Raw genomic sequence first — 25,662 nt, forward strand, 5'->3', positions numbered from 1 at the left:
CATGCAGATTTCTCAGGAGACAGGTAAGGTGGTCTAGTATTCCCATCTCTTTAAGAATTTTCTGCAGTTTGTTGTGATCCACACAGTCAGAGGCTTTGGTGTAGTCAGTGAAGCAGGAGTAGATGTTTTTTTGCAATTCTCTTGTTTTTTCTAGGATCCAATGGATACTGGAAATTGATCTCTGGTTCCTTTGCCTTTTCTAAATCCGGCTTGAACATCTGGAAGTTCTCAATTCATGTACTGTTGAAGCCTAGCTTGGAGAATTTTAAGCATTATTTTGCTAGTGTATGAGATGAGTGCAATTGTGTGGCAGTTTGGACATTCTTTGGCATTGCCTTTCTTTTGGATTAGAATGAAAATTGACCTTTTCCAGTCCTGTGGCCACTGCTGAGTTTTCCAAATTTGCTGGCATATTGAGTGTAGCACTTTCACAGCATCATCTTTTAGGATTTGAAATAGCTCAACTGGAATTCCATCACTGGCAGTAGCTTTGTTTGTAGTGATGCTTCCTAAGGCCCACTTGGGACTTCGCATTCCAGGATGTCTGGCTCTAGGGGAGTGATCACACCATTGTGGTTATCTGGGTCATTAAGATCTTTTTTGTATTGTATACGGTATGTTACAGGGAGCTGAAATGGAACTGAGTGAGCCCATCTATTTACCTGCAATAACCTCAACTGAGAATCTTGATAATGAAGTGGCACTGTTTGCCTCAGAGTTTTCTGTTTCCAGCAAACCCCATGGGACAATTGTTTACCCTAGGATGTAGCCAGGCTTGAAGCTCCCTATAAATCCTTCAAAGGGGCTGAAATTGAAAACAGGACTAAGCAACTAATAATAATAATGATACTACCTTATGTGGTTAAGAATTCCATCTTTGAAGTCACTCAGACATAGGCTTGAATCCCAGCTCCTCCTCTCAGCTTCCTCTATTATCTGGCACTTTCCAAGAATTTTGTGATGAGGTAAATGTACCGTGTCTACTCTTTGGTGGTGGTCACTGGCCATGCATCACTTCTGAGTACTTGATATGTGGCTAATATGACAAAAGAACTGGATTTTAAATTGTATTTATGTTTTAATTAATTGACATTTTAAAAGTTAGCTTATTTTAAAAACCACTTTATTGAGCTATGATTGACATATAAAAAACTGTAGATATTTAATGTATACTACTTGATAAGTTTGGAGATAAGTAGTATATACCTGTCAAACCATCACAATTTGGCATAAATTTATCCATCACCTCCAAAAGTCTCCTTCTGCCCTTTTCCTCTTATTATATGATGAAGATGATAAAAACATGTAATATACCACCTACCTTCTTAGCAAATTTGTAAGTATACACTAAAGTATAGCCATATTGTTTCCCACAGTAGCTAAACCATTTAAACTCAAATAGTAATATGTGACCAGTAGCTACTGTATTGGAGAAGGCAATGGCACCCCATTCCAGTACTCTTGCCTGGAAAATCCCATGGACAGAGAAGCCTGGTGGGCTGCAGTCCATGGAGTCGATAAGAGTCGGACACAACTGATTTCACTTTTGCCTTTCACTTTCATGCGTTGGAGAAGGAAATGGCAACCCACTCCAGTGTTCTTGCCTGGAGAATCCCAGGGACGGGGGGAGCCTTGTGGGCTGCCGTCTACGGGGTCGCACAGAGTCGGACACAACTGAAGCGACTTAGCAGCAGTAGCAGCAGAGCTACTGTATTGGACAGCACTGTATACAACGGGGATAATAGTGGTATCTACCTCATTCATTTATTCAATGAATACTTATACAGTATCTTCTATGCGCATCTACAGGTATTGTGCTAAGGAAAACATCCTGAAGCCTACAACCAGTAAGGCAATCAGACCCATTTAACAAGTGAACAAATAAAATAGCTACAGTTTATAGTCAGCAGTATAAAGGAAGTAACACGGTAGAGCTTTGCAGAATAACAGGGGGTGAGAGGACACAGGATAAAGAAGTTCACCCACATGCTGGCTTCTCCATAACCTAACATAAAACATGAAAAAAGTGATGACTTAAATCACAACAACTGGAACAGGACCTCTCAAAAGCAAGAAATTTAAAAATATCCCACCTTTGATTGCAACACTCTTTTAAGTTGCCCTGACACTTGACCTTTTATTTTTACTGAGAATAGAATGTTCTATATCTGTTTGTTTTTTTTTTTAAACCAGCTTCTGTGGGTCTTATGCTTATGTGCTCAGATCTGTTGCCTGCCATGCCCCTGCCCGGCCTGTTGAGGCAGGGGGCTGGCTCCGGAAAGCCAACTCTCTTAGGGTCCAGGGTCAGTTGTCTTCCAGCAGGCTTAGTCAGTGGGAGATGTTGGTGAGAATGGCAGAATCTTCTCTTCCTCCCCTCGCTGTCTAGGGAGGCATCTCCCCAAAGTTGCTGACCCTCTTCTGGGGTCTCCATCACCTATGGACAAGCCTGCCTTAACTGTCTTCTGCTTGGTGACCATAACTCCTGGGATCTGATTCTATCACCTTCTCCCTGCTTCTCGCCAGCCTACAGTGGGGATGGCTTCATGCCATTGCTAATGTCTGTGTTGCCTCACTGCCCTCTGACTACCTTCTCTGCTTCTTCTTCCCTCTCTTCTGAACACCGTGGTTGGATGTTAGATGACAGACCATCTATGATGTTGACTCAGGATTGGACCTAGGACCATACCCGAAAACAGTTTTAAGGCTTTTACTACTTCCCATGGCATCCCTTTTTGGCCCATCCCTCAAACCCATTGAGGTATGATATTCATTATTCCATTATGGGTGGGTATATTTGTGTCAGAAATGCAACCTTCAGAAAATTAGATTTATCAAGTCAGCTGGGCTGCAATCATATAACAGCTGAAATAATGTATTTAAAAGGTCTGGAATCTCTGAATAAAGATTAAACAGTCCACTGGTCATATAAGATGTAGCATGTTCAATTAGTATACTGGAAATTTTATTAGCATACTTTATACTAGTTTCTGTGTAAATAAATAAACCCAAAAACTCAGTGACTTAATGCAATAAAAGTATATTTGCTGTTCTCAAAGAGTTCAATGTTGTCAGCTGGGGGGTGCCTGGTCTCTGTGGTTCATTTGGAAACTAGTGTTGCCCTAGATGTTGACATCCGCTAGCAGATGAGGGACAAAAGAGAGTAGAAAGGATGGTGGTGGTGTTTTAGGGACCAAAACTGGAAACAGCATACATCAACTTTGGCCACATCTCACTGGACAGAACTCAGTCACGTGTTCCCTCTGCACACCCACCCCAGTTGCAGGAGAGCCTGAGAAGTGTAGTATAACTTAATGCCTAGGAAGAAAAAGAAATGACCGTGGAAAATACATGGTCAATAACTACATTTCATTCTTCCTCCCCTTTGTAGAATTAACTCCTCCCCACTCACTTCCTAAAACATTATCCAAAGCTCTAGACCTTGGTGTCGGAGAAGGCAATGGCACCCCACTCCAGTACTTTTGCCTGGAAAATCCCATGGACGGAGGAGCCTGGTAGGCTGCAGTCCATGGGGTCACTAAGAGTCGGACACGACTGAGCGACTTCTTCACTTTCATGCATTGGAGAAGGAAATGGCAACCCACTCCAGTGTTCTTGCCTGGAGAATCCCAGGGATGGGGGAGCCTGGTGGGCTGCTGTCTATGGGGTCGCACAGAATCGGACACGACTGAAGTGACTTAGCAGCAGCAGCAGCAGACCTCGGTGATGCTCAGCTAGTTCTATTTGGTTCACATGTTGTTCTTTTTGGTTGAGTACTTTGCAAACTAAAAAGAGGAGTCGTCTGCCCCTTCTCCTTTCTCGTCCCCAAATATACACTGGCGAGCAAAGACAAGGAACTTCAGGGTCCCATCTGGAAAGGGAAGAAGTAAAAGAAAGCCGACAGTGGCCCAAAGTGGTTGGTCAGGCATTGTGACATTTCCCTGACCAGAAAGCACTGGTAAATGTCTTTTGATTGGACTCTCGCTCTCCTGTATGAGAGGCATTATCTTGTCCATATTTCTCTGTGACCCCTGGTTCCACTCTTCCGGAATTCTCTTCATTGTTCATTATCTATCCTCTGTGGCAATATCTGACGTGGGTGATGGGGAGTAAATTATCTCTGACACTATGCAGATTTTGTAGTCTGCCTTCTCATGGAAACCTGTAAGTCCAAGGCTGGTTGTTGCTTTGTACCTTTTTCTAAAATTTATTTATTTTTGGTTGTTTTGGCTCTTCATTGCTACTCACAGGCTTTCTCTAGTTGCGGCAAGCAGAGGCTACTCTTCATCGAAGTGCGGCGGCTTCTCGTTACAGAGCAGGATTTCTAGAGCGAGGGCTCGGAAGCTGTGGTGCACAGGCTTAGCTTCCCTGCAGCATTGGAGACTTCCCGGACCAGGGATGGAACCCATGTCCCCTGCATTGGCGGTGGATTCTTATTCCCTGTACCACCAGGGGAGTCCTGTTCTGTGCCTTGACTCATCTTTGTCCCAGACTTCTGTTTTCTTTGGAAATATCATTTGTGCAAAAACCTAACAGACTTCCCATTGATTTCCTTCTAGACAGTTCCTATGCCACAAACTGAAGACCAAACACTGTTGCAGGCAGTGTTCTCAACATTCTTTATATCTTTTCCCCCTTATCCTCATGCCTCCCTCATCTTAATGGCAGCCGCCTGGATGACGTCAGGATCGAAATGGAAAGCCACACCCTGGAGGTGATCTGTGCCGAGAGGTGGCGGTGACATAGCAGTTCTTTGTTGCTCACAATTTTCTCACTTTTATTTCCTACCATGTGAGGTCTAGATGTAGTCTACTTCAAGACTTCCAATTTATGTGGTTTTTCTATTTTCTTTCACTTCTCCCTGCAAACTGCCCAAATGTGCTAGCCACTTGTGGCCAAAAAGCACTAACAGTTTGATTCCTTCCAACTGCTTCTCTTGGAGCTGACAGTCAGGAAGCATATGGCTGGCCTCTCAACTGAGAATTCTTGCCAAGTTTTTGCCATGCACAGCATGCATTGCCACCTTTTCTGCCTCCGGGATCAGTTTCCTTTCTTCCCACAACTGGCATGCTAAGCCAGTGCCACTTATTTTAGGTTTTCTGGATTTTTTATTTTAGGAGTTCCCGCCTTTGAATTGTGATACCGGAGAAGACTCTTGAGAGCCCCTGGGACTGCAAGGAGATCAAACCAGTCAATCCTAAAGAAAATCAACCCTGAATATTCATTGGAAGGTCTGATGCTGAAGCTTCAATACTCTGGCGACCTGATGCAAAGAGCCGATTCATTGGAAAAGACCCTGATGCTGGGAAAGATTGAGGCAAAAGGAGTAGAGGGTGGCAGAAAATGAGATGGTTAGACAGCATCACAGACTCAGTGGACATGAGTCTGAGCAAACTTTGAGAGATAGGGAAGGACAGGGAAGCCTGGGGTGCTGCAGTCCATGGGGTCACAAAGAGTCAGATATGACTTAGTGACTGAACAACAGCAACCCCCACATCAAGGTCCCATTTGTGGTGTTTGTTATGGTATTAACGCTAGTTGCATAAAAAGAACCTTCAAGTCTCGGTACCTTAAGACAACAAACACAGTCAAGTTCATGTTTCACCCCACAGTCCAATGTAGGGGTGAGGGCAAGTGTGGAGAGGGAACTCTGAGCTGTGCAGTCAGAGAGGAGGCTCAGAGGCTCTACCATCTTCAATGCATGACTCCTGAGGGTGCTCTGAGCACAGACATCCAGCCAGCAGCTGGGAGAGGACAGAGAGCACAGATGATCATATGGGTTGTTTTAGGAGTTGGGTCTGTGAGTGGTGGTGTCTCACTCTGCATACATTTCATTTCTCAGAAATCACCAGTATGGCACAAAAGCTCAGTAGGTCATATAAGTGAGTTGAATAGGAACCAGGATGAATTCAGAAAGTGCATCAGATCAGATCAGATTAGTCACTCAGTCGTGTCCGACTCTTTGCGACCCCATGAATCGCAGCACGCCAGGCCTCCCTGTCCATCACCCACTATTCTTTCTAAAGTGAGCAGTAGCCACTCAACTCCAACTGCTTATTGTCAGGTGGGAATGCAGGGTTGCCAGATCTCATTTTTGTAACGTAGCCAGAAATCCAGATTTTTATGTGAAGTTTTGTGATGTCTTCCAACAACACAAGAGAAGAATCTACACATGGACATCACCAGATGGTCAATACCAAAATCAGATTGATTATATTATTTGCGGCCAAAGATGGAGAATCTCTATACAGTCAGCAAAATTAAGACTGGGAGCTGACTGTGGCTCAGACCATGAACTCCTTATTGCCAAATTCAGACTTAAGTTGAAGAAAGTAAGGAAAACCACTAGACCATTCAGGTATGACCTAAATCAAATCCCTTACGATTATGTAGTGGAAGTGGGAAATAGATTTAAGGGACTAGATCTGATAGACAGAGTGCCTGATGAACTATGGACGGAGGTTGGCGACACTGTACAGAAGACAGGGATCAAGACCATCCCCAAGAGAAGGAGATGCAGAAAAGCAAAATGGCTGTCTGAGGAGGCCTTACAAAAAGCTGTGAAAAAAACAGAAGTGAAAAGCGAAGGAGAAAAGGAAAAATGTACCCATTTGAACGCAGAGTTCCAAAGAATAGCAAGGAGAGATAAGAAAGCCTTCCTGAGATCAGTGCAAAGAAATAGAGGAAAACAACAGAATGGGAAAGACTAGAGATCTCTTCGAGAAAATTAAGAGATACCAAGGGAACATTTCATGCAAAGATGGGCACAATAAAGGACAGAAATGGTATGGACCTAACAGAAGCAAAAGATATTAAGAAGAGGTGGCAACAATACACAGAAAAACTGTACAAAAAAGATCTTCATGACCCAGATAATCATGATGGTGTGATCACTCACCTAGAGCCAGATATCCTGGAATGTGAAGTCAAGTGGGCCATAGGAAGCATCACTATGAACCAAGCTAGTGAAGGTGATGGAATTCTAGTTGAGCTATTTCAAATCCTAGAAGATGATGCTGTGAAAGTGCTGCACTCAATATGCCAGCAAATTTGGAAAAAACAGCAGTGGCCACAGGACTGGAAAAGGTTCAGTTTTCATTCCAATCCCAAAGAAAGGCAATGCCAAAGAATGCTCAAACTACCACACAATTGCACTCATCTCACATGCTAGTAAAGTAATGCTCAAAATTCTCCAAGCCAGGCTTCAACAGTACATGAACCATGAACTTTAAAGATGTTCAAGCTGGATTTAGAAAAGGCAGAGGAACCAGAGATCAAACTGCCATCATCTGTTGCATTATCAAAAAAGCAAGAGAGTTCCAGAAAAATATCTATTTCTGCTTTATTGACTATCCCAAAGCCTTTGACTGTGTGGATTACCACAAAAGGCAGGTCTTTCTCAAGACCTGCCTCTTGAGAAATCTGTATGCAGGTCAGGAACAGTTAGATTTGGACATGGAACAACAGACTGGTTCCAAATAGGGAAAGGAGTACATCAAGGCTGTGTATTGTCACCCTGCTTATTTAACTTCTATGCAGAGTACATCATGAGAAATGCTGGGCTGGAAGAAGCACAAGCTGGAATCAAGATTGCCGGGAGAAATATCAATAACCTCAGATATGCAGATGACACCACCCTTATGCCTGAGGACACTCAGGCAGTCTGTGAAGAAGCCTACATGGGTTTACTGGTGTCTCTCATCAAGAGTCGTACCATTTTGCCCACCATGCGAGTGTGCCACCTCAATCAATCATCCATTTCCAATCGAGCCTTCGGATGATATAGCTGCAGCCAATATTACATTTGCAACCTCATGGGAGACTGTGAGCTAGAACCACCCAGCAAAGACTCTGAGTTAATAGATTCTTATTTCTTTTTTCCTTATTGTTGTTTTAAGCCACTAATTTTTTGGCATTAGAGCTCAGCAATGGATAACTAATAATGGCCATAAGTCATATTTTACATTTTTTAAATACTTTTATTTATCGAGCTGTGCTGGGTCTTTGTTCCTACGTGGACTTTTCTCTAGTTGTGGTGTGGTGGCTCCCGGCCTCTAGAGCACAGATTCACTAATTGTGGCACATGGGCTTAGTTGCTCCCCAGCATGTGGGATCTTTCTGGATCAGGAATTGAACCCATGTCTCCTGCATGGCAGGTGGATTCTTTACCACTGAGCTACCAGGGAAGCCCCATTTAAAAAATTTTTTTTTAAATTTAAACATTGTATATTAAAAAAGATTCCTTCTACTGAATTCAGGTTACGAATTTATAACGTCTCTAGGGAAACCAAGAAACAGTGGGCTCCCTTTTTGTGATTCTTGCTTGCTTTGAATTGAACTTTTCAAGCACGATAAATCCAAGTGGGAAAATGATTTAATTAACTGCATTACTTTTGCCAGATTCAGTAAGACTGAAGCTTAAACATGATTCCACTATTTATTGGTTATGAGACCTTAGAAAATTTACTTAACCTCTTTTGACTACAATTTCCTTAATTGGAAGAAAGGAATAGAAACAGAAGTACTTCTCGGGGCAGGGGGGAAAATTGTGAAATACTTTGAAATAAGAAAAAATTAGTGGGTGTCCTATCTGTTAATCTATTAAAAGTTTACTCTCTGCATCATTGGCTTTGAGTTATTTTACAACTCTACAATTTGCAGAAAACAGAGTAATGCAAATGTTCTTATACATAGAAATGCAAATTGTGTCCAGGGGTATGCCACCCATTACTGTCCCACGGATAAAGATCAGTTTTACACCAATAAAGTAAGTGCATTTAAGCATTCCTGATGGCTTAATGTATTCTCATTTGGACTGGCTGCAACATCTTAGTTATTATATCATTAATTAAATTAATAAAACCAGAGACATGTTTATATTTGTGAGTCATGACTCAACTTAAAAAAAAATTTCTCCTTCAACAGATTTCAGAGTGTTATTATGATGAATAAATTAATTAATGCATGTAAAGCCCTTGGCACCATGACTGGCACAGAATTTAAAATGCTAAGGAAGAGGGTAGTGAAGATGCAAAGATGTGAGGTCACCAATTTAGGTGAGACAAAGGTCTGTTGGTCTACCTTCTCTACAGATTCCTTTTGCTTTTTAAAAAATTTCCTATTTATTTATTTGGCTGTGCTAAGTCTCTTAGTTGCAGCATGTGGGATTCAGCTCCCTGACCAGGGATTGAACCTCGCCCTCCTGCATTGGGAGTGAGAAGTCTTCTCCACTGAACTACCAGGAAAGCCTCTTCCATTCCTGATTTCTAAAAAGAATAATCAGAGAAAACAACTTTGCAAATCAACAAAATGGCAGTCAACATGCTAACCAACACAGCAATTACACAAGATTTCCAAACACTCATCTCACCTATCCTATCCCAGTGAGAAAGATAATACAATACCAACTTTAACAGTTGCTGAGAAGGCCCATGAAAGTAATATACATGGGGGACTGTGAATGAGCCAGAAGGGGTGCTAATCTGAAAACAGATTTAGAAAGCACGTGTCTGAGAGTTCTTTCAATTCTCTGCTTCCTGGTAAGTAACTGAAATGCCTTAAGTGGGCCAGGTATAAGAAACAGCTCTATCAATTTTTGTTTCAGATAGAGATCAAATATTTAATAAAGAGAAAACATTTCTTCTTACACTGCCAACTGAAATTTGTCACTTGCCATCTGCCTCTGCAAAGATTAGGTCACTAGCCACCACAGTTGCTGACCTACACCCCCTGAAAAGAGTTCAGGGAGGCAATCAGGAATGAGGCACTCTGTGCTCTGGGGAAAAACTCGTAGAATAGGCCTTCAGATAGTTAGATATTTTCAGAAGATTTTATGAGCAGAATTTCTTGCATCTGCTCATAACTAGAAAAGCACTAAAATAATTAATGGAGACATCTGCTCCTCTTGATGAGCAACAACCTTCTTGTGACCAGCAGTAACCTTCGGCCAAAATATGTGCTTGTTTGCACATATCACCCCAATCTCCCAAATCACATATATACAGACCTCCCCCCTTACCTCTTCAGAGCAGTTCCTTAGAGCTATCTGAGAAACCGTCTCCCAGGTTATAGTCTTCAATTTGCCCCCCAAAAAACTTAACTTCACAACTCTTCCCTTGTGCATTTTTTTCAGTCGACACTAGGAAGTGAACAAACCTGATGATAATTGGAAACAAATACTCTGACTTAGCATCAGAGAAGCAGTATGGAATGGAATGATGAACTGGAAGTGGGGGCCATTCTAGTCAAATGTTGCCACCCAGGAATTCTGGCCTCGGTTTTGTAAGAGCAGCAAGAATCTCAGTTATTATGGATATTTCTTCAGTTCAGTTCAGTTCGGTTCAGTCGCTCAGTCGTGTCCGACTCTTTGTGACCCCATGAATCGCAGCACGCCAGGCCTCCCTGTCCATCACCAACTCCTGGAGTTCACTCAGACTCACTCACGTCCATCAAGTCAGTGATGCCATCCAGCCGTCTCATCCTCTGTCGTCCCCTTCTCCTCCTGCCCCCAATCCCTCCCAGCATCAGAGTCTTTTCCAATGAGTCAACTCTTCCCATGAGGTGGCCAAAGTACTGGAGTTTCAGCTTTAGCATCATTCCTTCCAAAGAAATCCCAGGGTTGATCTCCTTCAGAATGGACTGGTTGGATCTCCTTGCAGTCCTAGCTCAAGCAATTAACTAAGCACCCAAATCAGGCAATCAAGACACATCTACCATTTCTTTGTGACCTGACTTAGGCCATGATGTTCTGGATGTGCTCTCTAGGTGGCAACTACTTGTTGGTGACACTCATCAGAAGTTTCTTATCATGGTTTGAAGCCTTATTTACTGGCATGAGTAGGAGATGAAATGCCAGAGAACTGCTGATCATGTTTGCTTATCAGACTGGGGTTGCTGGTCCTCAACAAAGAGAAAGAGTAAGTAATATTTGTGGCTCTCCTGTCAGCCACTGGATACTTTGTTTTGCCATCGCACTTTGCTTTGTCCATCATAAAATGTACACGTGGGGAGAAAGGGTTCTAAGTATGTTCATCCTTTCAGGAAGCTTGTGAAAAACTGAAAGTGTTAGTCACTCAGTAGAGTCCGACTCTTTGAGACTTCATGGATTGTATGTAGTCCATCAGGCTCCTCTGTCCATGAAAGTCTCCAGGCAAGAACAGTGAAGTGTGTAGCCATTCCCTTCTCCATGGGATCTTTGACTCAGGGACTGAACCCACATCTCCTGCATTGCAGGCAGATTCTTTACCATCTGAACCACCAGGGTAGTCCAGGAGGCTTGTATTGTAGTAGAAAACAGACAACTTTGGTCATATAGACATAGATTTGAGCTGCGGCTGCAGTGCTTAAGAGCTAACTGACCATGGACACTTTGCTTAACACCTCTGAGCCTTGGGTTTCCTCACTTGTAAGAGAATAAAAGTTGCATACAGAACCAGGCTTCTTCATTCTGACAGTTTGGCCATCTTCAGTGTGTGTCTTTCTGCCCATAGGTTGCAAGGTGGGTGTTCCAAGTACAAGCATCGTTTCTGAGTTCCAGGCAGGAAAATGGAGAGTGAAGGTTAAAAGGCACATGTCAGCTATGTCTCTTTTATCAAAATTCAGTAGCTTCCTAGAAGTCATATTGAGCAGACTTTTGTTACTGGTCATATTAGCCACCTTTGGTTGCAAAGGAACTTGGGAAATAAAATTTTTTTTTAGTTGAGCACATTTCCACTTAACTCATAGGGCAGAATTCTCCTCTGAATGGGAGATTGGCTATTAGGTTAAAAAAAAAAGAAAAACAACCAAGTGGTATCTGCCAAAGTGCTCAATAATCCTGGATATTATGTTTATATTATATTAGTTTTTATCTCAGCTAGTATATTTCCTTTGTAATCATATCCAAAGGGCTGGGCATATGGTGTATGTGTGTGTATTCATTCTTGCTTCTTGCCCATCTCACTGGTACATCAGAAGTACATTCTTCCTAGCTAGACTTGACAAAAAGCTAAAAATTAAAAAGAAAGAAAAAAAGGCACTTCTTCCATAAGTAACTACACCAAGAAAGTACCTTTGGTTTTTTTTTTTTTTTTCTGTTGAAGATGAACCATTATCATTATAATAGCTAAAATTTACTGAGCATTTATGGTGTGACAGAGACTGTGCAAAGTTTTTCTATTCATTATAACCATTATAAAAACTCTATAAAGTGGACTCCATCATCCCTACTTTACCAGTAAGGGAACTGATGCTCAGGTTAGTTGGCTCAAGATCACACAGCTAATACACAGTAGAGCCAATATTTGAAGGTGGATCTGTCTGATTGCAAAATTCCTGCTCTCATTTTATAGTATCGATTATACTGGCTGGTTGTGAGATGTTCCTCACCTACATTTGGAAACTCTTTCCAAACTTTATTCTAAAGCCCAAATCCTGGTCTCAGCATTTGGCCAATGCCACAATAATAACTGATGTAGGTAAAATCCATCAATGGATTGTAGAATTAGTGAGGTAAAGTTTGATGAAAAACAGGATAGATGCATATTTAAAAAGTATCTCCACATGAGAAACTCAATTATAAAAATAGTAACTTCATAGTGTAGAAAGCAGGCTCACATCACTGTAACCAAGTAAGCCAAGTTAACATCACTAGTAATGAGACAGAGCAGCATCATGTGACTCCTGAAATGGTGCCCTGAGAAGCGCACAGCATTACTTCTGTAGTGTTCCTGCCAAAAATGCACAAGCTAAATTTAATCATAAGGACATCAGACCCAACTTGAAGGACATTCTACAAAGTAACTGGCCAGTATTCCCCAAAAGTATCAATGTCATGAAAGACAAAAAAAATTAAGGAAGTGTCTTAGCCTGAAGAAGATAGAAAAATATGACAACTAAATGTAATGTATGATCCTGGATTGGATCCAGGACCAGGAAAAAAAAATCAGTGTGACAATTAGGGAAATTTGAATAATATCTATATATCAGTTAATAGTATGGTAAGAAAATTTTCTATTCTTCATAATTGTGCTATCATTATGCATTGTGAACATTTGGAAACTGGGTGAAGGATGTATGAGAACTTATTTTTGGTTCTTGGTGACTTTTTCTTGCATCATTTTTTATAAGTTTGAAATTATTTTAAAATTAGAAATTAAGAAAAACCTTCCTTACCCAGTTCACCTGCTAAAGGTGTTTACTTATCAAAATTATGTCTGAACCACAAGTATGTCTCCACCAGTTTTCTCATCTGCTCTGTGTTCTAAGAGGCTGACCTGTTCTTTGTCCAGATGGTACCAGGCTCAGTGGTGCCAGATCTGAGAACTATTCACACCCTAGATAGCATACATTTGTATATTCATTATGACAAGTTTCTGGCAAATGAAAGGAAAATGTTTTGTGCTAAAAAACAAAGTATTGTGACAGTTTATCATGATATGGAGGTAAAGTGTCTTGGGAAGGCTATTTTTTTGTTCTAATTCAGTGCGGGTGAGCAGTGGTCCTGCAGTCTGTTTCCTTCAGAGTCAGCAGCAGGGTACAGCCTCTCCTCGTCCAGATTAGATCTAGGCATAGGCCGTCTCCTGGCGGAGGGATACCCCTTTCCTTATCTCTCCTTCAGCTGCAAAACAGAACCTTCTCTCAGATTTTCAAATATCCTGAGGCGTGACATCCTCAGTTGGCAGCGGGTAGGCTACACTGACCAGCCAGCGTGTAAAGAGGAGACGCAGACCTCAGGGCTGTCAGACGAAGAGCTGATTCTCAAACTTTCCCCCAGAGGTTCCCCAACAGTAGAGGACAGTTCTATCAGTTAAGATGTTTAGGGCTGCAAATAACTGAAAATCCAGTTGAGGCTAGATTACACACAAAGAAATTTATTACCAGGCAGTCCAGAGCTCAAAGGGGCTGCAGGGCCACTGCCATAAGGGCTTCCCTCCATTTCTTTGATACGCTCCTGGTTCATCCTTTGTGTATCAGTTTTGTCTCTAGATTAGAGCCCTCACTGTGAATAAATGGCTTACAGAGCAAATGCAGACACGGATTTCTTCATGTTCTACACTGTACCACAGAAACCTTTCCCTTCAGGCTGACCGAGGGGTCAAGTGAGGTCACAGGTTCCACTCCTCTGTCAATTACATGCCCCAAGGGAGCTGTGCCATGAATGGCTGAAGCCTGAGTTTCTAAACCATTCAACGGCAAGGTGGTGGGATTGCAAGACACACTCTCAAAGCTAGGAATGAGGTTCAATTCCTTTGAGTACTGGGCCTCCTGAAGAAAAAGTGGATACCTGAACAAAAATCAGGGCTTTGTCAGGAAAAGGGATGGGAACAATTGACGTTGTTAAGTGAATTCCTATGCCCTGTGAATCTAGAGTGTTGGCCCAGACTGACCTTCTACAAATAGGACGTTTCTTTGTATACCTTCTTCCTTTTTAAATGGATTATACTGCTATGGAAGTTCCTCAGAATATTAAAAACAGAACCATCACATGATCCAGCAATCCCACTGCTGGGTGTACATCCAAAGAAGTGGAATGCAAGATCTCAAAGAGATATTTTCACACCCATGTTCCTGACACCAGTGTTCACAATAACCAAGAGGAATGGCTAAACAAAATCTGGTTTACGGGAATATTATTATCAGTCCATAAAAAAGAAGGAAATTCTATCACAAGCTACAACATGGATGAATCTTGAGGACACTATGCTAAGTGAAATAAGCCAGTCACAAAAAGACAAATATTGTATGAATCACAAATGGCCATCACATTGCGAATATTATATGAATCACAAATGACCATTACATTGCAGGTTGTGATGATGTTTCACAAATTAATAATTTTCTCTTCAATCACATTTCATCTAATTTTAAAAATCCTTTTCCTGCTTTATTTTAAAAATTTATTTACATTTCTTGCTCTATTTCGTAATGTCTGAGCTAGGTTCATCTTAGAATGAATCTTCCAATTTTGTGGAAAGTTGGCTACTTTATTTTATATATATATTTTTTTATTTAGAGGATAATTACAATATTGTGATGGTTTTTGTCATACATCAACAAGAATTGACATTAGGTATACATATGTCCTCTCCCTCTTGAATCTCTTTCCCACCCCTTAGGTTGTTATAGAACACTAGCTTTGGGTTCCCTGCATCATACATGGGAACTCCCACTGGTTATCTATTTTACATATGGTAATTTATATGCAGATATTTATTCTGTGGCATCCAGAAACCCTTAGCCACATTTGAGAGGAAAGTTATGCAACCTGGAGGAATGGGTTTTCTGGAAGACAATCTCTAGTTAAGTGAATTGTAATGTCGTCATATACATGATAAACTATTAGCCATTAAAAAGGCTTATGAAGAGTATAGTTTTTAAATGAGGGAAATTCTTATTTTACAATAATAAATAAAAAAGACAAAAGAGAAGCCAACGCTGACCATGACTATAAAAGAAAGAAGTAACAGGAACAATATTGGGAATTTGAAACAGATGTATAGGAAAATACCCCAAAAGAAACTGATGGAAATATTAACAGTGGTAGTCTCTGGGTGGTAGATTTCCAGAAAAGTTTTTCTTTGAACTTTCAATGTTCTTGTTTTTCTTTTCCCTCCTAATTTATGACGTGTGTAGAATGTTTAGTAAGGAAAAAGTGAACTGGGGTAAACATAAAAATTGCATCTCTAAGGGACTCACTTATAAAAACATAAACACTATGACCACTATTCTGGCTGTTCAGAGAAATTACACTACCACCCACGCCCCTGCTTTTTTATTTTTAATGTGTTTTTTACAGTTGAGGTCAACATAAAACTTCTACTGTAAACATAAAAATAACGATAGGTCCAAAACTAGGTGGCTCAGCTTTCTCTGTGATTTAACTTCTTGGCCATTTGAAGTTTTATCTCTGAGTAACAACAAACTATTCCTATTAGCATTGAAAGTAAATTAATTCAGAACAAAATGCAATTCTTGGTTGTCCGAAAAAGGATTAAAAGTCTTCTATACAAAAATAGAAAATTGTTCACAGGGATATAATTTGAAAGTCTGAAAGCAGCACATTTACGTGTAAAAAGGTCATTTTGTTTTAATTCTCCCTTATGTAACTCACATACTAAAATTTAAGGAGGCTGAGTTTGTTCCATGTGAGTGCTCTTTAATAGTGTTGTCATTCCGTTTCTTCTAAGTACAGCTTTACATAAGCATCCCCATGTGGAAATTCCAAGGTCAGAATAATTCAGATTCTCTCCTGGGGACGCACTGTGTTTGTCTCGTGTAAGATGACGGAATGTCCCTGTAGTGAGATGGCTCTGGGTTTGGACTGCAGACTCTGCTAAGACTCAAGCCCCTGGATGTGGTCCAGCCATGATCTCCATCAGTGTGGCCACAGGGCCGCTCTGAGCTGGCATTTGCAGCTGCTGCTTTCCCCTGCCCCGAGCACCTGCCCTGCAGAGACCTGAACTTGGTCCATCCAGGCATGTTCTAGTCGGCTGCTGTTGGTCTGCATCTTACTACTGTGGGGCTTTGGGTTAATTGGTAACTTAACTTTTTGTGGCAGGAAAACTTATTGAGAATCAGGTTTTTTTTACATTCTCCAGACCCTGTGCTCACCATCCCTTTTCTCAGCAGAAGACTCGTGATATTTTCCTGCCTTGGAGTTTTTTTGCACAAGGAAAGACAGTGCCATGGACCACTTTTTGCTTTGTTAAAGTTCAAACTCGGCCAGCTTCTTCTATGCAGTCTTAGAAAGACAGGAGAAAGGGAGACTCTTTGAGAGAAGCAAGAAGGAAGAGACAAATATACCTGTCACTAAAAAAGGGGAGGCCTGGGAAGGGGAGGAACCCAGAGATTTGAGTAGCTAGAGGAGGATGCTAGTGCCCAGAGAGGAAAGGTGTGTGGTGAGGTGTCCCTTGACCTAGCCCAGCCCCTCAAAGATCCTTGACATTTTAGGTCACACAGAAGACATGGCATGTCTCATTTCAGAGGACATTTCCTAGTACAGAAAATGGGCATCCAGCATGTAATCATGCAGTTGGATAAGAAAGGACAGGGCCAGACCCCTCCATGCTTTAGCACACTGGGCAAGAACTGGAATCCTGAGTCAGGTCCCGTGAAGGAAGCCCTCAAATGGCTGAGATGTCACTTCTTGCCATTCCAGTGGAACCATGTTAGGAGTTAGATTTAATTAAATTTTAGAGCATAAAATAACTGGACATTTCTTACTCATTTGAATTTGTGTATATTTCTGCTTTGGCTGTTTGAACCTCTATTTCTTCATCATATCCTGGAGATCAAACACTTGCCTCATAGTATCACTGTAAGGATTAAGTTAGGTTAAGATGGGAGGACCTGGGAAGGCCGTTGGCCATACTCACTAGGTGGTTGGTTGCTGTTGATTCTCTAAAAAGAATGTTTTTTTCCCTTCTCTTCAAGATGGGACTGCCAGAAAGAATGGCAGAAGCTGGTATCAGGACCTATGGAAGGCTTTGGGTTAGGGAAGGCAGAGGGGCAGTGATTTTAAAAGTAATAATAATGATTGCTACTTTTTTTGGAGTCTATTAATTGGGGACTTTTTAATATTGAGGTTTAAATTGATTTGGGCTTTCCGGGTGGCTCAGTCGTAAAGAATCTGCCTGCCAATGCAGGAGACGCAAGAGACTCAAGTTTGATCCCTGGAGCAGGAAGATTCGCTGGAGAAGGAAATGGCAACCCACCCCAGTATCCTTGCCTGGGAAATCCCATGGACAGAGGAGCTGGCAGGCTACAATTCGTAGGGTCACAGAGTCAGACACGACTGAGCACACATGCATGCACATAAGTTGATTTACAATATTTTCTTTCAGGTACAGTACCTGAATTCACAATTTTAAATTCACAATTAAAAATTCACAATTTTAAAAGATGATAATCCATTTATACTTATTATAAAAATTGGCTATATTCCCTGTGCTGTATAATATGCCCTAGTAGCTCCTTTTATGTATAGCAGTCTATATCTCTTAGTATCTCTTAGTACCCTAAGCCTGTTCTCTATAACTGTGCATCTTTTTTTGTTGTTGTTGTTGTTATATTTACTAGTCTCATTTTTCAGATTCCACATATAAGTAATAATATAAAATACCTGTCTTTCTCTGACTTATTTCACTAAGCCTAATGCCATTCAGGCCCATCTGCATGGTTGCAAATGGCAAAACTTCATTCTTTTTTATGGCTGAGTAGTATTCCATTCCATCCACATACTGTATCCTTTTATTCATAATGATAGGCAGTATTTATTAAGAACCTGTTATGGATCAGACATTCCTGGACTATAAATCTTGTCAGAGGGTTTTCATCTGTTGTGTGGAGTTCTAAGATTCCATGGAGGGTCTCAGGAGCTGCAGTGAAGGATCAAAAGGAAACCCATGAGTCCACATACAGGGCTGACTCCTTGGCTTCAACTAGGTCAGTTTTGCATTTACCTGCTTAATACATTGATCCTCTATGTGAGATTTTGTTTGAGAAGTAGTATGTCTTTTAAAAATGTTGGAAAACTTCTACAGAAATATTGGATCATGATGGCAATCCAAACAAAAACATGTTCATCCAGCCTTCCTCCCCTGATCTAAACCCTAAAACTAACCTAAAGGATATATATATCTACAGATACCTATAAATATATAGATTCTATATGTCTTTAGATATATAGATATTTGAAGATCCTGTTGACTTGCAAGAAGAATTTCTCTAAATGGATCAAACATTCTGCACAAACTGTTGAAATACAGAAAGTAGAACTGAGATAACACTGAAAAGGGACCCCTGCCCAACATTAAAGAAGAGGGCACCTATAAATTGTGAGTCAGGCTTCAGTACTGCTCCAATACTCAATATTTTCCAGTACTTAGGGAAAGGAGGTAGACGGTCAGGAGGCAGTCCCAAACCAACATTTAGGGTGATTCTGGTAGCATTCCAGCAGCAGGGGCAATCAGGCAGTTCCTTTTTCTTCCTTCCACTTGTGCTACACAGCAAACAGCCAAAGTAATTCCAATGGGACCTCTTGCGGATTATAAGCAAAGTAATAACCAAGAGATGTGTGTACCCCATAAGAAGTGGGAGTTCCCATGCTCAGAAGACCAGCTACTGATCCACTTGATCTGGTGGTATGTCCTTCCTCTAACCATAGGAAGCAGAAACAACGGACAGATAAGCACTCAAACATATACGCAAGGCTGAGAGACAACTGAAAATGCAGACAGATGAACAACTGAGAATCACCAAATATTCGAAGAAAAACAAAGAGGTGTCCCAGAAGGAAAGAATGGAGGGAATGAAGGGAAAGAAATATTAAAAAACCAACAGAATAAAATAGCTCATTGTCAATGAAAGACATGACACCTCCAACGAAAAGAGCCCATGAGTGCTGCTTAAAATGAATAGAAAAACAAAGCAAAACCCAGATCACATCCAGACACTTGATGGTAACATTTTAGAAAACTAAGGATAGATGACAATTTAAAAATTATCCCTAGGTAAAGAAATTAACAGCTAAAGTAAAGCATATTCCTTGGGAGAAGTAGACCATCATCTATTATTATAATTCTGTAAAAATTATAGAAAACTCTGGCGTCACATGGGAATAAAGTCCAAAAATAAGATCACACAAGGCCAGTTCCCAGGGTCTGGCTCACAATACCAACTCTAGTGTCATCTAGAGCTAGCTGTTCATCTGGCTTACATACCAGTGGGGTGCACTTTTAATCATGAGCTGTCTTCCCATTAGCTCACACCTATTTCAGTGACTAATTTTGAGACTGGCGTGGGTACCACTGAGGACACAGGGCCCACCCCTCACACCCCTACTTACCAAAATGGAGTTGCTGCTGTTTTTCTCTCCATGGAGACTCTCACTTTCTTCCATGCCATGTCTTTCCTGCACAACATCAGCTCGTCCCAATCCAAGAACAGTGCTGAGTGGAGAATGGGAACCAATCTCCAGTCAGGTTACCTGTGAGTCCACACAAAGGTGAAGGTTATTATACCTTATAAGAGCAGCTTGCAGAGAGGCAGGGCATGAGATAATGGGAAATGAGAGGGACCATTCTGATGGGGAAGTGGTGAGGACAACAGAGAAAGGAAGGCTGGTCTGGCAGAGGGGCTGCAGCATAGTCTTTCCCCAGGGCTAGGGAGTAGAGGTCCTGAAGTAAAGAGGATAAGCAGAATGCAGTGTAGAAAATCAGATTTTGTCAGATCAAATAGGATTGATATGGGAAAATACAAGATAGTGTTAACTAAAAATAATCTGGATCAAAGAACCTGTGAACACAGCTTGATCCCTGAAGGTGTGTTTTCTTTAAATCTGTTATATGCCTGCTACCGTACATGCTGAGGGCACTGCAGACAAGAGGAATGAATGAAAGCCTGCCATTTGTACCCCCATAGCGCTTATAGATCAGCATCATAGATAGCTTTCAAAGTAAACAAAGGTTAAGAGTGATTATCACTGGCTGTAACATTGTTCTTTTAGTGTCGCTAAGTCATGTTCAACTCCTTTGCAACCCCATAGACTGTAGCCCTCTAGGCTCCTCTGTCCATGGGATTTCCCGAGCAAGAATACTAGAGTAGGTTACCAGTTCTTTTTTCAGGGGATATTTCTGACCCAGTGATCGAACCTGCATCTCTTGCACTGGCAGATGGATTCTTTACTGGTAAGCCACCTGGGAAGCGGTTGTAAAACTAGGAGTGAGTTAATTTTCTTCCTTATAAATCATGCTTTCTACAATAGCTATGTATGCCTTTTATGAGAGAAAAGCAATGAATCTTATATTTTAAATACACAAACACTGCAGAAAAATGAAAACAAAGGAGACTAGGCTATAGAAAATCGATTCACACTCATCAGGCTAACAACAGCTTTATTTATAAAACACAATGCCAATTTTATTTATTCAGCCATGTCCAAGTTCTTACGATAGAGGCCGAGGTTATACAGAGGGTTAGGATAAATCCTTGTTCACAAGGAAGATTAAATTATGGTTTATGTGGTACTTATGGAAGAGGGAGCTGAAAGAATGGTTAACAGATAAGCATGTATTAATGATTGCATTTCTTTGATGAATAAAATAAGGGCTAACTAGAGGTGTATGCGGAGAAGGCAATGGCACCCCACTTCAGTACTCTTGCCTGGAAAATCCCATGGATGGAGAAGCCTTCTTTCCTTGCTTATGATAAAGCTTATTTCTAGGAAAGGTCTTAGCAATATTTAAAATTTAAACTGATGAAAACAAACCTGTAATGGCACCCCACTTCAGTACGCTTGCCTGGAAAATCCCATGCATGGAGAAGCCTTCTTTCCTTGCTTATGATAAAGCTTATTTCTAGGAAAGGTCTTAGCAATATTTAAAATTTGTACTGATGAAAACAAACCTGTAATGGCACCCCACTCCAGTACTCTTGCCTGGAAAATCCCATGGACGGAGGAGCCTGGTGGGCTGTAGTCCATGGGGTCGCTAAGAGTTGGACATGACTGAGCAACTTCACTTTCACTTTTCACTTTCATGCATTGGAGAAGGAAATGGCAACCCACTCCAGTGTTCTTGCCTGGAGAATCCCAGGGACGGGGGAGCCTGGTGGGCTACCGTGTATGGGGTCACACAGTGTAGGACACGACTGAAGCGACTTAGCAGCAGCAGCAGCAACACACGCAACAAATATCACTTCTTGAAGAGATGATGCTGGTGTTACCACTGCCTGTGAAACCAGGTTGGAGCTCAACATCTGATGAGGAGCCAGAAACAGAATCCCCAAGTGATGAAGTGTTACCAAACACAGAGAGACTTTCCTTTTTCAAGACTTTCCTCAGTATTACTGGTCTCCCCAAACTCAGGCTTGTGTTTAAGCAGTTTCTGTTTTTAAAAAAATTTATTTATTCACTTAGTTTTATTGTTGGCTGAGCTGAGTCTTTGTTGCTGCACAAGAACTTTCTCCGGCTGTGGCGAGCAGGGGCTACTCTCTAGATGTGGTGTGCAGGCTTCTCATTGCGGTGGCTTCTCTTGTGGAGCGTGGGTTCTAGGCAAGTGGGCTTCAGTAGCTGTGGCCGCATGAACTTAGTTGCTCCAAAGAATGTGGAATCTTCCTGGACTGGGGATCAAATTCATGTCCCTTGCACCAGCAGGTGGATTCTTAACCACTGGACCACAGGGGAACTCCAGCAACTTCTATTTAAATGAGTAAACCGTCATAATCTCTTGTTCACTGCTAAACATACACTGTTCAAGGCTAACGATTAGTGGGTCGCACATTTTCGGCATTTGGTCTTTGGAGGCTTTCTTCACCCGTGCTGGTGATGTCACTGCCAGTGCTGCTACTATCTTTGTCCTGATCTGTACTTGCCACTCTCTCAGCAATTTCCCCGCGACTCAAAGAAAGCACGAGGCGGTATCGTTATGTGTTCAGCATCTCTTCAAAGTCTGCTTCTTTCGACTATATTTACACTTTCAGCTGATAAGTTTTTGGCAAAAGTAATGAGCTTTGCTATCATCTTTTAACCAGAGTCTCTAAACACTTCAAAATCTTTATCGGTCAGGTAATTTTCAAACATCATTGTGGCCCAAAGTGCGTACTAGTTAGCATTGATTTACTGACCTCATTCTAAGCATTAGCGGTTGTGTTGGTGGCTCAGAGGGTAAAGAACTGACTGCGATGCAGGAGACCTGAGTTCGATCCCTGGGTTGGGAAGATCCTCTGGAGAAGAAAATGGCAACCTGCTCCAGCATTCTTGCCCAGAGAATCCCACCGACAGAAGAGCCTGGTAGGCTACAGTCTGTGGGATCGCAAAGAGTCGGGCATTACTGAGTGACTAACACAAAGGGTGTTCTCGAGACTAAAGTCTTAAGGAAATCTTGGATTTTCTGGCTCCTGTTGACCAAAGCAAGAATACTACTCAAAAAAAGGAAAGAAGCATTTATACTTGTTCTTCAAGGAGCGCAGAATTCCCCGGTCACAGGGTCATATTAAGGATGTAACACTGAGGGGAAAGTAAGCATCATAAACATTATTTTTCACAAGTTCAGGAGGGGGATGTGCAGAACAGTTGTCTAGGCACAGTGAAGTTTTGCAATTGTCTTCCAATCCAGCTTGCTTGCAATGAGTTCATGTTGCTGGCACAAAGTGCTAATGCAACCAATCCAAAAAGATTCCTCTTGTTACTGGTGCTTTCCTGTTTGCATAACACTGCAAAGGTAAACTGTGTACACCTTTTGTTTTTTAATGTATTCATCTGGCTGAACTAGGTCTTAGTTTTAGCACACAGGATCTAGTTCCTTGACCAGGGATCAAACCCCGGCCCCTTACACTGGAAGCCTAGAGTCGTAGCCACTGGACCACCAGGGGAGTCCCTGGGCCCACCTTTTAAACATCTTGGATACAGACTTTTCTCAGTCACTGTCAATTTTATCTTGTGTGTGTCTGCAGCCTAAGCACAACCAAGAACAGTCAACCTTTGCTTGGCATCCTAGATATCTGTTGGTGCCTTTTTGTCCACCATTGTTAAGGTTTGTCTAGGAATGTAGTAGCAGTACAGAGCTGTAAATGTGTTCAGGGCTAAGGTTTTCATCAGATATAATCTTGGCAAATTCATCAATGTAATTTTCAGTGGTCTTGTGATCATCAGCAGCTTCTTCACCACAGATTTTAAGATACTTGATACCATGATGCTTTTAAAAGTTTTACAGCCAGTCTTCTGAATATTCACACTCACTCTCAATGTTCAGTTCTTCATGGTATAGCCTAGCTTGTTTTATGACCTATGAGGCAGTCAGTGGCATATCTTGACTTCTTTGTTGTTGAATCCATTCAGTTAACACACAGTCAGGATCCTTGTTTTTGGTGCTATGAAATGTTTTTCTAGTTTTCACTAGCACTTGGTTATCACTGTCACCATAAAAATTTTAAGAACTTATCTTTCTGTCTGTACAAGTCATAAATGGTGATGGTTCCCACACCATGTTCTTCAGTAAGGCATCTCACAGACATACCACCACCAAGCTTTGCGGTAACTCCACTTTCTGAGCTATCGACAAAGACAGATGCATCCTTTTCTTCTGTTACCCAGAGGCATGTCTTTAACTCTTTGGGTCATTTTCACAGTGCAATTAATCCTCAAGCCACCAAATGTCAGCAGAGAGGAGACATAAGCAGTGATGGATATGATGGATATGAGTGCTGAGACATACCTAAGGCTGCAGAGCTGAGGTTTTGCTTCCAAATAATCCTGGTGCCAAACTTATAAAAATGCTTTTGGGTCTCAGACAGTACTTTTTTGGTTTTGTGTTTTGTCTATTTTGGAATTGTGGAGTAGAGACTGTGGACCTGTATTAAAAATATCATTTTAATGGTGACAAGACTGAGGCTCAATTAGTAACTTGCTTTTCTATTTCTTTTCAGTCTCCTAAACTTTGGCCACTTTATTGGACAAAGAAATTTTATTTTTTTTTTGGTATTGTCTGCCAAGATGATTCGAGTTGGAATATTTTTAGCAAAGGAACCTAATACTCTTGGCTGTTTGACTGACATAGCCAATAGTTGAGGCCCGTGCTGGGCAGTGTGAAGATGCCTAGGCAAGAAGAGGCTGGATGTGCTAAATTTATAGTCATTGAATCTAGATGTTTCTTTTTCTTCCAAATGATCTGTTTGGTACTTAATCTGCCTAGATACTTATTGCCCCACAATGAGTAATCAGGACAAATGAGAGAAAACAGCTCATTTCAGATCTGTCTCAAATACTCCTACAAGTTTCCCATAAATATCCACTCATCTGAAAGGTTTTGTTTGTTTTTTTTCTAATGATTCCCTAAATTATACATCCCAACTGTGACTCAGAATTATTGTTCATCAAGTTTCAGAATTAAAAACGTATTTTAGACATTCTGCTAAAATATTTCCTTTAACTTAGAAAGAATTCATTAGAATCTTGAATGCCTTTTAAGAGTCTGTGGTTAGGGTCCTACATCAAATATTATTTTATGAGTTCTTTGTGGAGGACCGGCCTTTCTCCCTTAGTCCCATCATCCCCATATTTGTGTAGATCTTCATGGAACATCTATAATGAACTGGAGATTGTTGATTCAGGCCTAAATCTTTTTCTCTTTTCCCATTATGTGCAAGAGCAGTCCTTAGGACTGAGGGGTTTATAAAACTGTGTAAAGCACAGTTCCTGTAATCCCAGAAGTTTAAAACCTAGTAAATAAAAAGAGAAATGTATAAAATCCAATGAAAATTCTCTATCTCAGGAGAGGAAGGGATCACATTTGTTACAATCTATACCAATTTATGTTATTTTTTTACATTGGTCTCTCCTGTCAGATCAGATCAGATCAGATCAGTCGCTCATTCGTGTCTGACTCTTTGCGGCCGCATGAATCGCAGCACGCCAGGCCTCCCTGTCCATCACCAACTCCCGGAGTTCACTCAGACTCACATCCATCGAGTCAGTGATGCCATCCAGCCATCTCATCCTCTGTCGTCCCCTTCTCCTCCTGCCCCCAATCCCTCCCAGCATCAGAGTCTTTTCCAATGAGTCAAGTCCTCACATGAGGTGGCCAAAGTACTGGAGTTTCAGCTTTAGCATCATTCCTTCCAAAGAAATCCCAGGGCTGATCTCCTTCAGAATGGACTGGTTGGATCTCCTTGCAGTCCAAGGGACTCTCA

General features: G+C 41.4%; 1 protein-coding gene across 4 annotated transcripts in view; it reads right to left on the reverse strand.

Annotated features, from left to right (window-relative positions):
* The window catches only part of PANK1 (pantothenate kinase 1), a 104,902-nt gene that overhangs the window by 63,995 nt on the left and 15,245 nt on the right, over positions 1-25,662 (reverse strand). For 3 of the 4 annotated variants that reach the window (XM_055560073.1, XM_055560072.1, XM_055560074.1), the window contains exon 3: positions 19,823-19,963. The gene's annotated coding sequence lies outside the window, so the exon portion shown is untranslated. Of the gene's footprint in view, positions 1-17,795; positions 18,354-19,822; positions 19,964-25,662 lie in introns of those variants that run through there. The other variant, XR_008707024.1, reaches the window with a different exon arrangement.

This window comes from Bubalus kerabau, chromosome 22 (genome assembly GCF_029407905.1).
Source record: "Bubalus kerabau isolate K-KA32 ecotype Philippines breed swamp buffalo chromosome 22, PCC_UOA_SB_1v2, whole genome shotgun sequence".
Classification (NCBI taxonomy): Eukaryota; Metazoa; Chordata; class Mammalia; order Artiodactyla; family Bovidae; genus Bubalus; species Bubalus kerabau.